Source organism: Triturus cristatus, chromosome 4_1, assembly GCF_964204655.1.
Source record: "Triturus cristatus chromosome 4_1, aTriCri1.1, whole genome shotgun sequence".
Classification (NCBI taxonomy): Eukaryota; Metazoa; Chordata; class Amphibia; order Caudata; family Salamandridae; genus Triturus; species Triturus cristatus.
The window spans coordinates 44,530,019-44,544,260 of NC_140585.1; positions in this window are offsets into that span (position 1 = coordinate 44,530,019).

The following is a 14,242-nucleotide window of genomic DNA, read 5'->3' on the forward strand; positions in this document are numbered from 1 at the left end:
CACAATCATGAGCTAGTGGGTCTGTTCCAATTACAGGTAATAGTGTAGCAGGATTCAATGTATTACACCGTCGGATCTCTATGTGTGGTTGAAACAATGTCAATTCATAACCGGTAAGTCTTGCTATGGTCAAGTGTTGTGTTTGTGTTCGGTTCACAAGAACCTCTACTGCATGTGGTACTTGTACTGTCAATGGATGTCCTAATACTATGGCATCGCTTTGTCTGATTGCTAAAGCTGTCGCTGCCACTGATTTCAGACATGCAGGCAAAGCCTGAGCTACGGGATCTAATGTACTGGAAAAATAAGCACATGGCTTGCGTGATCCTGCTTGATCCTGAGTGAGTACTGACAAGGCAGTACCTTCGCGTTCTGTAACAAAGAGTGTAAAATGTTTGCTATAACATGGTGTTGCTAAAACAGGTGCTTGACATAAAGCTTTCTTTAAGCTTTCAAAAGCTTGTGTATGTTCCTGAGTCCAAGGGAGAACAGTCGATGTGGCTGCCTCCTGTGTGGTTAACTGAATGAGTGGTTTTGCTAGAAAAGCGTACTGAGGGATCCACTGCCTACAATATGAAGTGAGGCCTATGAAAGCTCGCACCTCCTTTTGTGTCTGGGGTATTGACATGTTAGCAATTAACTGGATGCGATCTGGTGTAAGCTGCCTTCCCTCCTTGGACAGCGAGTGACCAAGATAAATAACTCGCTGGACACAGAATTGCAGCTTAGAAGGAGACACCTTGTGCCCCTTGTCGGCTAGGAAATGTAAAACTGTCAGAGAAGCTTTTTCACATTCTGGCTCGCTTCTCGCTGTGATCAGCAGATCATCGACATATTGAAGCAGTGCAGTATTGACTGGCATGTGGATACTGTCAAGTTCTCTCTTCAGTGCTTGGCTGTAGATGCTGGGGCTTTCTGTGAATCCTTGGGGAGCGCGTGAGAATTTAAAGCTGCGCCCATTTAAACTGAATCCGAACAAATATTGGCTTTCCGGATCTATTGGGACGCTGAAAAAGGCATTCTTGAGATCGATTACAGTAAAGAATGTTGCTTCGGAATCAATTGCTGTCAACAATGATGATATATCAGGGACCACAGGGAATTGTGGTACAATGCACTTGTTTAGTTCACGCAAATCAATAACCAATCGGTACACTGGTGGGGCAGTAGGATCAGTTCGTTTAAGAATCGGAATTATCGGTGAATTACATACATTGGAGTCTGTTTCTACAACTACTCCCTGGACAATCAGCTCATCAATGATTTTCAGCAAAGCCACTACAGCATCATGCGGTAACTTGTATTGTCGCATTCGTGGTAGTACCACTCCTGCTTTCAGGGTGACTCGATAGGGTGTAATGTTCATGCAGCCAACATCCGTAGGGCCTTGTGCCCATAGATGTACTGGTAAAGTCTGTAGTCGGGGATCCATGTCTCTAGACACATAGTGACCTTTAAAATCACGTAAAAACAACCTTACTCCTTCCGGAGAACAACATATTATGGCTCCTAGTGCTTTCAGAGTTTTAATTCCTAACAGATTTTCTGGGCATGATTTAGTAAGCAATAAATCTGTAGTTCGTGTCAAAGGTCCTATCGTAAGTGGTAGAGGCTGTGATACTTCATTAACAATAGGTTTTCCTGAAAAACCAAGGGAAATATTTTGAGAGCCTGAGAGGGGTGCCCCTGGAACTTCACTACGTTTTATGGTTGTTCGACTTGCCCCTGTATCGAGTAAGAATTTTCTATCTTGACCTAATAATTCACTATGTACATAAGGTCCTTCTTGATCTACAGGAATCTCGATAAGCGGTAAGTCAACTTCCCTCTCTAGGCTTGTTCATGCGTAACGCTGATACTCAGGGTATTCATACTGTGCAGTCTGATACATTTGTCGTGTTGTGGTTTGTGTGGCAGTAGCAGGCAACGGCGGTGCAGCTGGCACAAACTGTATGGGTTGCTGTGAGGCTGGCATGGACTGTTGTTGAACTGGCATGGACTGTCCATGCTGCATAGCTCCTTGTTCATTCTGATCTTGTCTAACTAATCGTGGTCTCTCCTTTGCAATACCTGTAGCTATATTACGTTTCAGGACTGGACAATCGTGTACATAATGGCCCAGTTGTTTACAGTAATTGCAGCTTCCTTTTACAGGAACTGCAGAATCACCAGAATGTGTCACACCCTTTTTGTGACCATCTGCTGGTACTGTCTGAGAAACTAGCATTTTCATTTTTGTATCCTTCATGCGTCTATGCTCGTGTTCTTGTTCATCCCTAATTCTATTGTGATGATACTGTAACATTTGTAGCATTTGTGACGGAGTGTTACTTTGCCAGGTACTCTCGAATTTCAATATTCTATTCCTTACTGGAGGCAATGCATTTTCCACTAATTTTGTCACAAATAAATGTGGATATGAGTCACTACTTGCTTTTATACCACTATTTATACCAAAACATTTTTCAAATCGAGCATAATAATCGCTTGTGTCTTCATCTTGCTTTTGTTTGCAGGCTGTGATTGCACCCCAATCTTCCTTTTTTGTAGTTAATAAACGTGGCAGTACCTGTACTAGTAAACCTGGTAACAGTTTAACTTTATCCCCGAGCCCTGAACCTGCAGTTCGGCCCCTTTCTTCCTCTGCTAATGCTGTCCAGTCTATCTTTTGGTCACCCACTTCCCACTCTTTTTCTTTCAGTTTTTCATAAATGCCAGCAGGCAAAAGCACCTTTAATATCGTCATAATATCAGGAAAGGTGTACTCTCCCATCAGTAACATGTCTTTAATTTCTCGGTGGAAACCTGCTGGGTCTTTGTCATGACTAGGTACTACTTTCTTCATTTCCAATAATTCCATTTTTGATATGGGTGTGTAAACAAATACACGGTGAAACTCATTGTCCTCGCCTTTTATTGGGTGTACTTCTCGTAGGGGATTTTGTCTATCCATATAGTACGGCGCTCTTTCTCTGCGGGGCAGCGAGAGAGAATCCGGACTTACAAAAAGGACATACTGCTTACGTGACACTAATATCTCTTTAATTAGCTTGTTACTAGAACCTCTCCATCTGTTTGTGAGTAGTTCCGTTAATATATCAGGTAAAGGACCAGGGTCAGCATGTTGGCTCTTATATAATATGAGGAGTTGCTGAATCATATAGATTCCAGCTAAACGTTGTTCATCTGTACTGAGATTAAAAAACGTGTGTGCTACGGTCTCATCACCGTATTTTTCAGGACTGTCAATCCAGTGAACGGCTGATCTGGCTAACTCTTGCTCATCCATGGAATCGAGGAAGTGGTAACCCCTTCGTTCTCGTAATATTTTATCTGCGGCTTGAAACGAATGTTCAGGAGACTTCAGATTTATTATAGGCGTCGGATACGTTCTGCTATTATTTGGGCATACTGAGTGTATGGGATCAGAAAAACATCTAGTATTTTCACAGGATCTTCCTCTGCCTACATAAGCTATGGTCTCTGACTGTCTTGCGGAATTCCCTGATTCGGACATTTCATCTTGCTCAAACTCGTCTGTTCCCAATCTCTCTTCATGAATACGCTCTATTTCTTTACGGATTTTTCGGCACATGGCTATTATACAATTTTGCTTATCGTGTCTCCCTTCTGATATATTCTGACTCCATTTTGTAAGAATAAGCATTGCATTCGGGTCTACCCCCGGGCGGTCTTGATTTCTGATCACACAGTTAATGAGGAAACGTAACAGTTCCCCCTGTATTTCTACTTTCTGGAATTCCATAGCTCTGTTAATACATCCTGGATCTCGTCCTGTTTGAACAAAATGATATATGTTATCTAGATGCGTAGTCATTCCTGGTAACCTTGCTAAATACTCTGCGGCTCGCCTGATACGTAATGATGCCAGGACCATTTCGTCCTCTTTACCAACCACTGGGTCATATCTACAGTTTACAAGGAGTTCCTTAAGCGTACGTTCACTTACGAATTTAGGTGTACGTGAATGTGCTGACTCTTGAAAAACAAGTTTATTTATTCTGGGTGGTGTAAAGGTAATGCTAGCACCTCCCGTGGCCCCATCTGGGGCGTCGGGTGTGAATGGGTTCGTTGAACGTGACACAGCAACTATGGGTGTCGATACCCCTGTAGAATCGACTGCGGAAACAGATGCGGAAACGGATGTGCTTGCTGACGCTTGCGTCGGGACTTGCTGTTGCACGGGGACAGATACCTGATCCTGACGTTGAACCCCTACACCAGACGGTCTATGTGGTGCGGCGTTAGCATATTCGGGAGCTGCGTCGTCTAGATATGAGGAAAGAAAAACATCTTCTGCGGTTCTGGGATGCCCTTGTGGATGTACCTTAATTGGAAATAATGGGGGTGGCAAGTCTTTTGGCATTTCTGGAGCAGCCTTAGGTAGTCCTTCGGCTAGAAGGGGATACATACCATTCATAAGAGCATTTCTTTGTCTATTTACTTGTTCTGATTTCACTCGGATACCTTCCTCAATTAATAGACTTTCTTGAGCTTTATTTGAACTTTCTTTACTCCTCTCTTCTTGTCTACGTGCTTTTTCTGTTCGTCTATGAGATTCTTTACGCCATAACTCAACAGCGTCTTTCTGTGACTGTCTGACCTTTCTTTTCCATAACTCTTCCTCCACTTTCATGATGCACTCTGCATCCCAGGTTCCCGCTACGGGCCACCTTTGACTTTCCGGCAATCCCTTGGTATAGTCTACCCATAGATCAAGAAACAATATGGCATCTAAGCCATGCTTATGGTACATGAAATGCCCTGGAGTGTCCCTAGGAGGAATAGGAACTGCTTCTTCAAGCACCCCTTTTCTGGTAGTAATCTGTCTTAACTTCGAGAAGAGCGGCATATTGACAACTGATCTGATACTTACTCTTGAACTCACCTAATACGAAAAACACAATAATGAACAGTGAACAATGAACACTCATTCATACCACAATATTTGAACACTTTAAACATTAAACATTAAACATTTTAACAACGACCGACAATGATGACAGTCTGCCTAACTAATCACCACGCTGAATTCTTGACAATAACTGCATACTTCGGAATACTTGATATACTGCTAAACAGTACATATACACTGCTAAACAGTGCAGACCGGATTTGTGTACCTAAATCCGTCTTGACCGGCACAACCTATGTGCGCGTCAACACGCCTCCCCGGCGATGGTACTCACCGAGTAGCTCCTTGAAACGGAAGGCCTCAGAGAATGGACGGGACTCAATGACTGCGGACAGCGGACCCTCTGGACATCGGGACTTCGAAAACCTGGTGGGCCTCTGTATACCTCGGATCTTGCTCTCTCAGCTAGGCTCTGGTCGGGATACTTCGCACTTCTCACCGCCTCGTCTGGGTTGATCGCAGCCTCAGTCGCCCCCGCTTGACCGGAGGGAGCTTACAGGAAATCCTGCTGGTACGCGTTTATGGTCCGTCCAGCTGTGGCAGGAGACCGGGCCTGCAACGCACCGCCGGCGCGTGAGATGAGAAAGTGTCCCTGTTCGGGCGCCATTATGTGGTAAACAAAAATCTTCTTTACCGTACTGAATTTCATACGGGATCTTGAAATAAAATAAAATAGCTCAGAATAACAAGAGGCAGAATCCGTGGTATAAGAGTTTCTAAATGGGCTTTATTCCATCAAAAAAATGGCCGACTCGAGTCGCGGCCTTCAGGTTCCGTCACCACGAGGGTTCAGGAAGTGAAGTACAATAATTTATTGACAGACATGCATTTTTATAATAAGTACATTACAATGAAACGAATGTAGAAGGCGTAACATTTGATAAGAAAAGTGATAAAACAGGTACGTAATCGAAACTAGGCGTAATAAGGAATAAAAGAAACATGATTGGTTAGGATTATCAGACATAGGTGGATCTATAAGATAATACTTGGCATAGATGCGCGCGCAGCAGCATGACGTGTGATTGACGTGCAACTAGGGGGTGAAGGGGACTTGACATTTAGCTCTACATGTGGAGACGAGAAGTCTGGGGGGTCAAGTCAACCTAATCCCAAATCATATCTAACATCCTATGTTTAAAGAACTATGTTATCCACAAGGAAGGACTCTCGGACAGAATCTAGTCTATACTGACTGTGTGCGTGCACAAACGCCTAAGTGTCTATATGAGATGCGAGGGGCAGAAAACTTTCCATGGCAGCAGGGCTATGAATCATTTGCAGGAGGACGGAAAGGCCGAGTCCTTTGCTTGTGAGCTAAAGGAAATGTTTACCTAAATCACTAGACAGGAATGCATCGGCTGAAGAGCAAAATAGATAATTCGAAGGTGAAATACAGCTTCTTGGCAGGCAGGCGAAAACTGGCCGAGGCAGGCACCGTTAGCTGCACAGGGAGTAGGGCAAAGTTCATGGATACAGATGCGAGCTCAAGCTGAAGCTGTCAAAGACAGAGAGCAGGGAAAGGCTTTGAGAACAGAATCGGGCCTACTTGCCTGAACTGAAAAAAATGGAGTAACTTAGCCATATAAAGTCGGTGGCCTTTCATACTTAGGAATCGAATATCCAGCCCATCGATGGCGGATCTGACAGAGAACATGTCGACGGTAGACACACATATGTTTGCGTCTTAGAAACCGGAACTAGAGGGAACATACATGTACTTGTAACATGCATATAGAACCGTTGGGGTCCAAGATAGGGGACATAACTGATCAGGAAAATCCACATTTCCACAGAATGTCGATGGTAGTCCCCAGTATAAATAACTTAAGGCTGCAGTACCCGCTCATACATTTTCATGCATGGTGTTCACATTTAGAGCTGGTGGACCACTATTGCTCTAATATCTTTTCTTGCGTGTTAATGTTGTTTATTATAACACCCCCCACAGTCCAATTACATAATGCAACTAAGGGGAGTAACGTATTTGTAAGTTCTATTGGCTTTCTGGACCAAGACATTTTTGAGGAAAGAAAGCAAATATATTAGGCAGGTATTGCTAAATAAAACACAGGAAGGGAAAGGCGTCACTTTCAAAAAGCAATTAAACGGGCATTTGGGACAAACGTTGTGCGGGTTGGTTATAATGTATTACAGTTTATGCCAGTTCAAAAATGGAGACACATATATGGCATTGGTAAAATAGAAATGTTAGAAAAATATGCAGTGACATTCTCATCGCACTCGGAAGGAACCACAACCCTATAGGATGGCACTCGGGCAACAAGTGAGACCTATGGGTACGGCTTGGTCCCAGGTGTGACCAATACGGCCGAAGTGGCTGTTTTCCTAGTCATATTGCTGCATAATCCCAACAAAAAATCTGTTTTCCACTACCATCAAATGCAATATCTCAACTAAGCCACATTGGTGTGAGCTGCATCCTGTAATCTGTGTCCACAGCAACACCTAATAGCTGAAAGATGTGACTTTTGGAGTCCTGTGAGCGCCATTTCCCGCTTAAATGACCTGGTCCAGGAGTGAGACTATTAAGAATGAGAATAGGATACATGTACTGTGGTAACATTTTCTAAATATTCCAAATTTGCGGATACAGAAGTAGAAATCAATTCTACACTGTGTTCCACACACACAGCGTACACTATTTATAACCATAACCAGATGTAGGCTCCATCTTATGAGGTGGAGAACCCATGGTATGTGTTTGAGATGTCTTGATGCGGGCCCACCTAGTGTGTACATCATCATGTGGAACATTTCTACTACATTTCAAAACAAATCAAGATAGGACATAGGGGGGCTAAAGTCACAACCTAACACTCAAGAAATATTTTTAAAGTTTGCTGTCAGTGTTAAAGGGGACCCTCAAGGCGTGGTGGACTCTTTCAAACTGAGGATCCAAAATGATCTGAGAATTTCACTGTTGGGTTAGATAAGCACTACCACCATGCCACTCTAAATGTAATAATGATGAGAGACAGTTTGACAAGTATGTATATAGACAGAAAGACAAACAGGCAAGATAGATAGATAATCCTCAGTTCACATTTCCAGTAGCTGGCTCTTCGGCTACAAGTCGTTATCAGATGCTACTTTCCAGTTGGTACAACAGAACCAACCAAAGACTAAATCTCCCTATACTGTTAAATGTAAGGCAAGGACTGTAAACATGATGTCAAGGTGACATGGAGCTAGGCGGAAATCAAGGGTTAAAAAGTAGAGAGCAGGATCAAAGAGTTAGAACTCAAACTGCCCTATGAAAAATGTGAACTACTGAGTAAAACAAGTATATGTGAGAAGAGCTACTCAGCGATTTTATGTGAAAATAAAAATGTATGTCTTTAAAGAGCAGTAAGGAGCTGTACAGCTAGAATAATCTACCACAGGGATGCCCAACATAGGCCCAGGAGGACCACATTAATACCACATTTTCAGGTGTTTCACTGACTATGTACATGAACTCCATATAGTTTGGATGTATGTAAATTGACCGGATGTGGATCTCTTGAAAGGTTGGAGGATCTGGCCATCTGTACCTAGACTGGCCACATGCTATAAAGCGACCATACAGAACAAGGCTATAAAACACAAAGTGACAGAGGGATTCCAGGCTCTGGGACAGTAGGTGTGCACAAGACAAGGGCTCAGAGAACTGCAACCTTTATTCTGTACATACTGGGGGCAGATCTTGTTCTGTATAATACCTTAAAAAAATCTTTCCTGTTCATAAACTCTTTACCGGCGTACAGTTTACACGGCTCCCTCTCTAAATTGTAAGCACGGAAACTGCAAATATCCTCTTTGCAGTAAAGTTTAAACTGTACAATAATACTACAACTGTTGGCCTATGTCATTACTGTTGATAACAAAGGCTGTTAGGTCAGGATAAATATGAATTTATAAGGCTCATTTGTGTATTATACACCAATAATAAATTGAAATTATCTAAGTGTATTTTTACAGACATTTGCAATAAATGCATTTGCAGAATTTTACTTTACTACCAGTAGTCCTGGAATCATTATGCACGTAGTTGTCAATCTTCCAAACCAGACTTGGAGAAAGCGGATCATCATAACTGGTAACCTCACCCATTCAATCAAAAATTAACGGCACTGAGAATTGGATAACTCTTCACATGGACTATCACAGAATGAATGACAGAATGTTACACACACCACTATTCAAATCGCACAGTTCCTGCCTCAATGTCACAGCTGCTTTCTGATCTTCTCGATACAGTCTGGTGGTAAAAAGGCTTCTCAGTGGATATGCACCTCATCTGTTCCATTGTCTTGATCGCTTGTGGAAACACTCCCCAGCTTGTTTCCAAACCAACTTCAGCTCCATTTTCAATAACGGTCTCTCAATTCCATCTGGTTGGTCATCCATTCCAGCTGGCCCTGGTTCCTTCTTCATGGTGTACTCAAGCAGGAAAGTTCAATTTCAGCACCAAAAGAGAGCACCTCCAAAATGGTTTCTCACCACAGTGCTCGAAACAAGTCTAAAAATCCAACTCCCTCATGTTTCCCTTCCTCAAGAAGGATGGATAAAAAAGTCAATTCAAAATTAGCAGCAAAGTATGATCACAACAGTCTAGAAACAAACAAGAAGACTTCCCCCTATAAATCTGAAGCCATACTGCACCAGACAGGCCATGTCTTTCCCACCCGCTACACCTTGGCACTAGCTAAAGAAATGGTGAAATGGCCCCTTCAGAGGGTGGAGTGGTCAATAAAAGTTTGAATTATATCGCAATGCACACAGTTAAAAAAAATTTGCTTGGTTTCAGTGGGTGTGTTTCTGAATGTAATACTTTGTAATGCACCAGTTCAGGGTCTGTTGAAACCCACACACTCCTCAGGTGAGCATATCAAATTTGTTGGATGATCGCGTAAAAGAGAAACACAAATCTCACTGTTGCAGTGTAGTCAGGATTAGGGAAAAGCAGGGAAAGTAACACACTGCCTTTTTTGTTTTTGTATCCATGCGGCCAATTCATGCTGGCACATGCAGTCCCTGCACTTCTCGGCTGGGGGCCTGTCCCGGTGTTGCTGTATTGACAAAGATCCACCATTCTCCACTGCCACTCTGTTCTCTTCCAGGGGATCCTCATCAATAGTCATAAGCACTGAATATTCCCGCCCATGTGCGGGGACCCCGGAAATAATAAAATTATATATGTAAAAAACATACATATATACAGCTCTGTATATGTATAAACATGTATCATTTTTTCCAAGCAAATGCAGCCCCCATAAAAGGCTAGACAATGTATATATAAACATCCAATAAAACATATAGGTATAATAATACACCTAAATCTTTTTTTTTTTTTAATGAGGTAAAAACACTCATGAGAAAGAAAAGAGAACACTGTGAGAAACACAGAACCACAAAAACATTGTTAGCCTGCAGGCTGCATTGCAATACAATACCATAGAGACTGAAAAGCTCTGTACAGGTAAAAACTGGCACCGTGCCTTTAAGGCAGCCCTGACTGTAGTATCCCATCATGCCTCAGGGGTGACAGTTGGGTCAGTTGTTCTTTCCGGCTCCTTCAGTCAGGACCCTGGAATTCAGCTCTCTTCTTTTTTGACTTTTCAGTCAAGAATTATTGCTTTCTAGTAATTTTTTAGACTTCTTCTTATTAATATCTGTGAGGAAGTTTGTATCCTGTATTTTTCTGACTGAGTTCTACAATTTTTTCTGTCAGAAACATGCCTTCTTTATTTATGCCATGTCCATCTTGTGGCAAAAAGAAGGCCTCTTCAGACACACATGAGGTGTGTATCGTCTGCCTGCCAGATTCTCACTCTCCAGCTACATGTCGTCACTGTAAACACCTTTCTAAAAGGACTTTATAGGAGAGAGAGAGGATTAGACTCTACGGCTTATCAGAACGGTCGACGTCGAAGCAGCTGGTCCCTGTTTGCTCCCCATCGGCGTCGGGCTCGGCGTCGAAGACTCCAGCGGTGGGATCGTCGCTGAGAGGTGAGGAGTCCAGGGGTAGTCATGCTGCAAAAAGAAGATCGTTGTCGACTCTAGACACAGCGACGAAGCGGATGCGTTCGTCGTCGGCGACTTCGACGTCTAAGAGATCATCGGCGTCGAGGGATCGACGTCAGCTTTCGACGTCAAGAGAGGATCGTTCGACGTCAAGACAGAGACATCGTTCAACGTCGAATGAGAGACATCGTTTGACGTCGAGAACTGCAAGAGAACATTCGACGTCGCAAGAGGTTCGTAGGCGTTCGACTCCAAAGTCTACGACAACGTCGAGACCAAGATCGCCGTCGAGACCAAGATCGCCGTCGAGTCCAAGATCGCCGTCGAGAAAAGATCGATCGTCGACGAAGAGACTTACGACGTCGAGACATTCGTCGTCAGATCATTCGGCGTCGAGGCAGGCGCCTCCGTCAAGGCCGACGTCGAGGCAGGTGCCTCCGTCGGAGTCGACGTCGAGGCAGGTGCCTCCGTCCTTACAGGTCTCCAAGGCTTTGGAGAAGCCAATAACGTCGAGGCGAGATTCCTCGTCAGGGTCTAGACCTCCGTTCAGACCAAGCCCTCCGTCGCCAACGAGGCTCTCGACGTAGAGGCAAGAAAAATCTCCAATGATCCACGCGGAGTCAAGTCCCAAGTCTCCGTCACCGTCGAGGCGGCCCTCTGCAGTGGGTTATCAAGAGGTGTCGCATGTTCGCCTAACTATCAAGCCAGTCTCAAGGTGCAAATCCCCTCATAGACTGGTGTATACTACTTCTGAACATGATTCTCCACGTCCCATCTCTATCTCGCCTTCAGGATCAGAGGGCTCGAGATCAAGATCCAAGTCACCGGAAATTCTACATCAATCTCCAGTGCCTACAATGGAGCATAGTTCACAGGAAGAGGACAATGCTATACCTCAAAGTCCTGAGAAAGAGAGGCCTCAGGACTCAGCTATGTCCTACGCAGTTAAGGCCTCCCTAACAAGGCTGAGAGACATGGTCCTCCCATCGAGAGCGGTCAGATCACGTTCTCGAGAGAGAGAATTTCGACGTCGTTCTCAAACACCAAGGAGACGATCCAGATCCTCCTTTCACAGAAGGGAGTCGACCATATCAGGGAGAAGGCGCCGTAGGACCCCCTCATCCTCTCCGTCAACTCGGTCATCCAGAAGGGATTATTCGCCTACACTCTCGGATACACCACCTTCTAGGGTATCTCCGGTGGATGATATCTCTACTTTCCAAGAGGTGTTGTGCAGAGGAGCTACAAAACTAAATATCCCAATGCCGATTCAGGAGACCACCTCCTCCATAATCTTTGAAACCCTGCATGAGCGAGCAGTGTCACGCCCACTGTTGCCATTAGTCCCTGGTTTACTACAACCAGTAATGGATATTTTTCTCACACCAGCGGCCACCAAATCTGCGCCGACGCGGATTCTGAAAAAATATCGTCCGGCTCCGGAAGATCCTCTGTTTCTAAAATCAGATCCTCCACCGGATTCTGTCATCACCGCTGCTGCCAGAAAAACGCATGCAGTAGCTGGGTCTTCCACGGTGCCTCCAGATAAGGACAGTAAAACGCAAGACTCGTGGGGGAGGAGAGTTTGCGGCTCGGCATCTTCAAGCTTAAAAGTGGCCAGTGCCTCAGCGCTTCTGGGGCGCTATGACAGATCATTGTGGGACTCCCTCCAGAGGTTTATTGAAAAAGTTCCATCAGAAGATAGACGGGATTTTGAGGAGATTTTACACGAGGGAAGTCTGGTCTCTAACCAGGTAATAAGTGCAGCAGCGGATGGAGCAACCCTGGCAGCGCATTCATATGCCCATGGAATCACGGCCAGAAGATCATCATGGCTAAGGTTAACGGCTCTGAAGCCTGAAGCTCAGGCGAGAATACTGAATCTGCCTTTCTCGGGTAGTTCACTTTTTGGGTCTCATGCGGACGAAGAAATGGCTCGCATGAAGGCAGAGCTAGAGACCATGAAAGCCGTGGGCCTTGAAAAAAGAAAGGAGTTTCGACGCCGCAGGGGGAACGATAGGCGTAACTACGAACAGAGGGTTCAAACCCCTCAGTGGCAGAAGAACCAGGACCAGCAAGGTCAAAAGAAACAGCAATACCAGTCCCGCAGATCATCCAGGGGACGTGGTAACAACAGACAATCAAACGCTGGAAACAAGGCTCCAGGGAAGCAATGAGAGACCGCTTCCTCCAATGCTGTCCACCGCTCTGGTGGGAGGAAGTGTTGCGCATCATCTTCCAGAGTGGCAATCCATCACAAAGGACAAGTGGGTTCTAAATATACTGCGTCATGGATACTCGCTTCGTTTCCGAAGTCACCCTCCATCGATTCCTCCTGTTCATTCATCTCAGCATCTCAAACAGCTAAGAGAAGAGGTGGCGACTCTTCTACTCAAATCTGCAATAGAAAAAGTGCCCAAGTCACAAAGAGGAAGAGGAGTTTACTCCAGATACTTCCTGATCCAAAAAAGGAGTGTGAAAGTAGAGTTCAGACCCATATTGGACTTACGGATACTGAACAAACACATCAGAAGGGAAAAATTTCGTATGCTGGCGCTCCACCAAATATATCCTCTTCTCCGGTTGGGCGATTGGATGTGTTCGCTGGACCTTCAGGACGCATATTTCCATATTCCCATCCTAAGGAGTCATCGAAAATTTCTCAGGTTTGTGGTGGGGACCTCCCAATATCAGTTCAAGGTTCTACCATTTGGCCTAAAGTCAGCTCCTCACGTATTCACCAAATACATGGCAATAGTAGCGGCTGCACTAGGGCGCGCAGGAGTCTTCGTCTATCCCTATCTAGACGACTGGCTAATAAAGGGTCCATCGCCTCACAATGTTCGATTGCAGCTGTCGCTTTGCCTGAATTTATGTCACAAGCTGGGTCTCAGAGTGAATGCCAAGAAGTCCAACTTCTCGCCAACACAAAGAATTCACTACCTGGGTGCAACTATAGACTCCGTAGTAGGAAAAGTGTTTCCTTCGGAGGAGAGACAGTCATCCATTATCCTCAAAGGCAAACAGATTATATCCAACAATCTGTCAACGGCAAGACAAATCTCGTCTCTGCTAGGGGCCATGGCATCCTGCATTTTCCTAGTGCCCAATGCCAGATTAAGGATGAGTCCTCTCCAGCAAGATCTCGAGGACAAATGGGATCAAAGGAACTCCCTGTGGGAGGAAAAAGTTTGCCTTTCCTCAGTGGCCAGGCAGTCAGTCAAGTGGTGGTTGAAGCCACTAAATCTACAGGTGGGGATTCCTTTCCATCAAGAA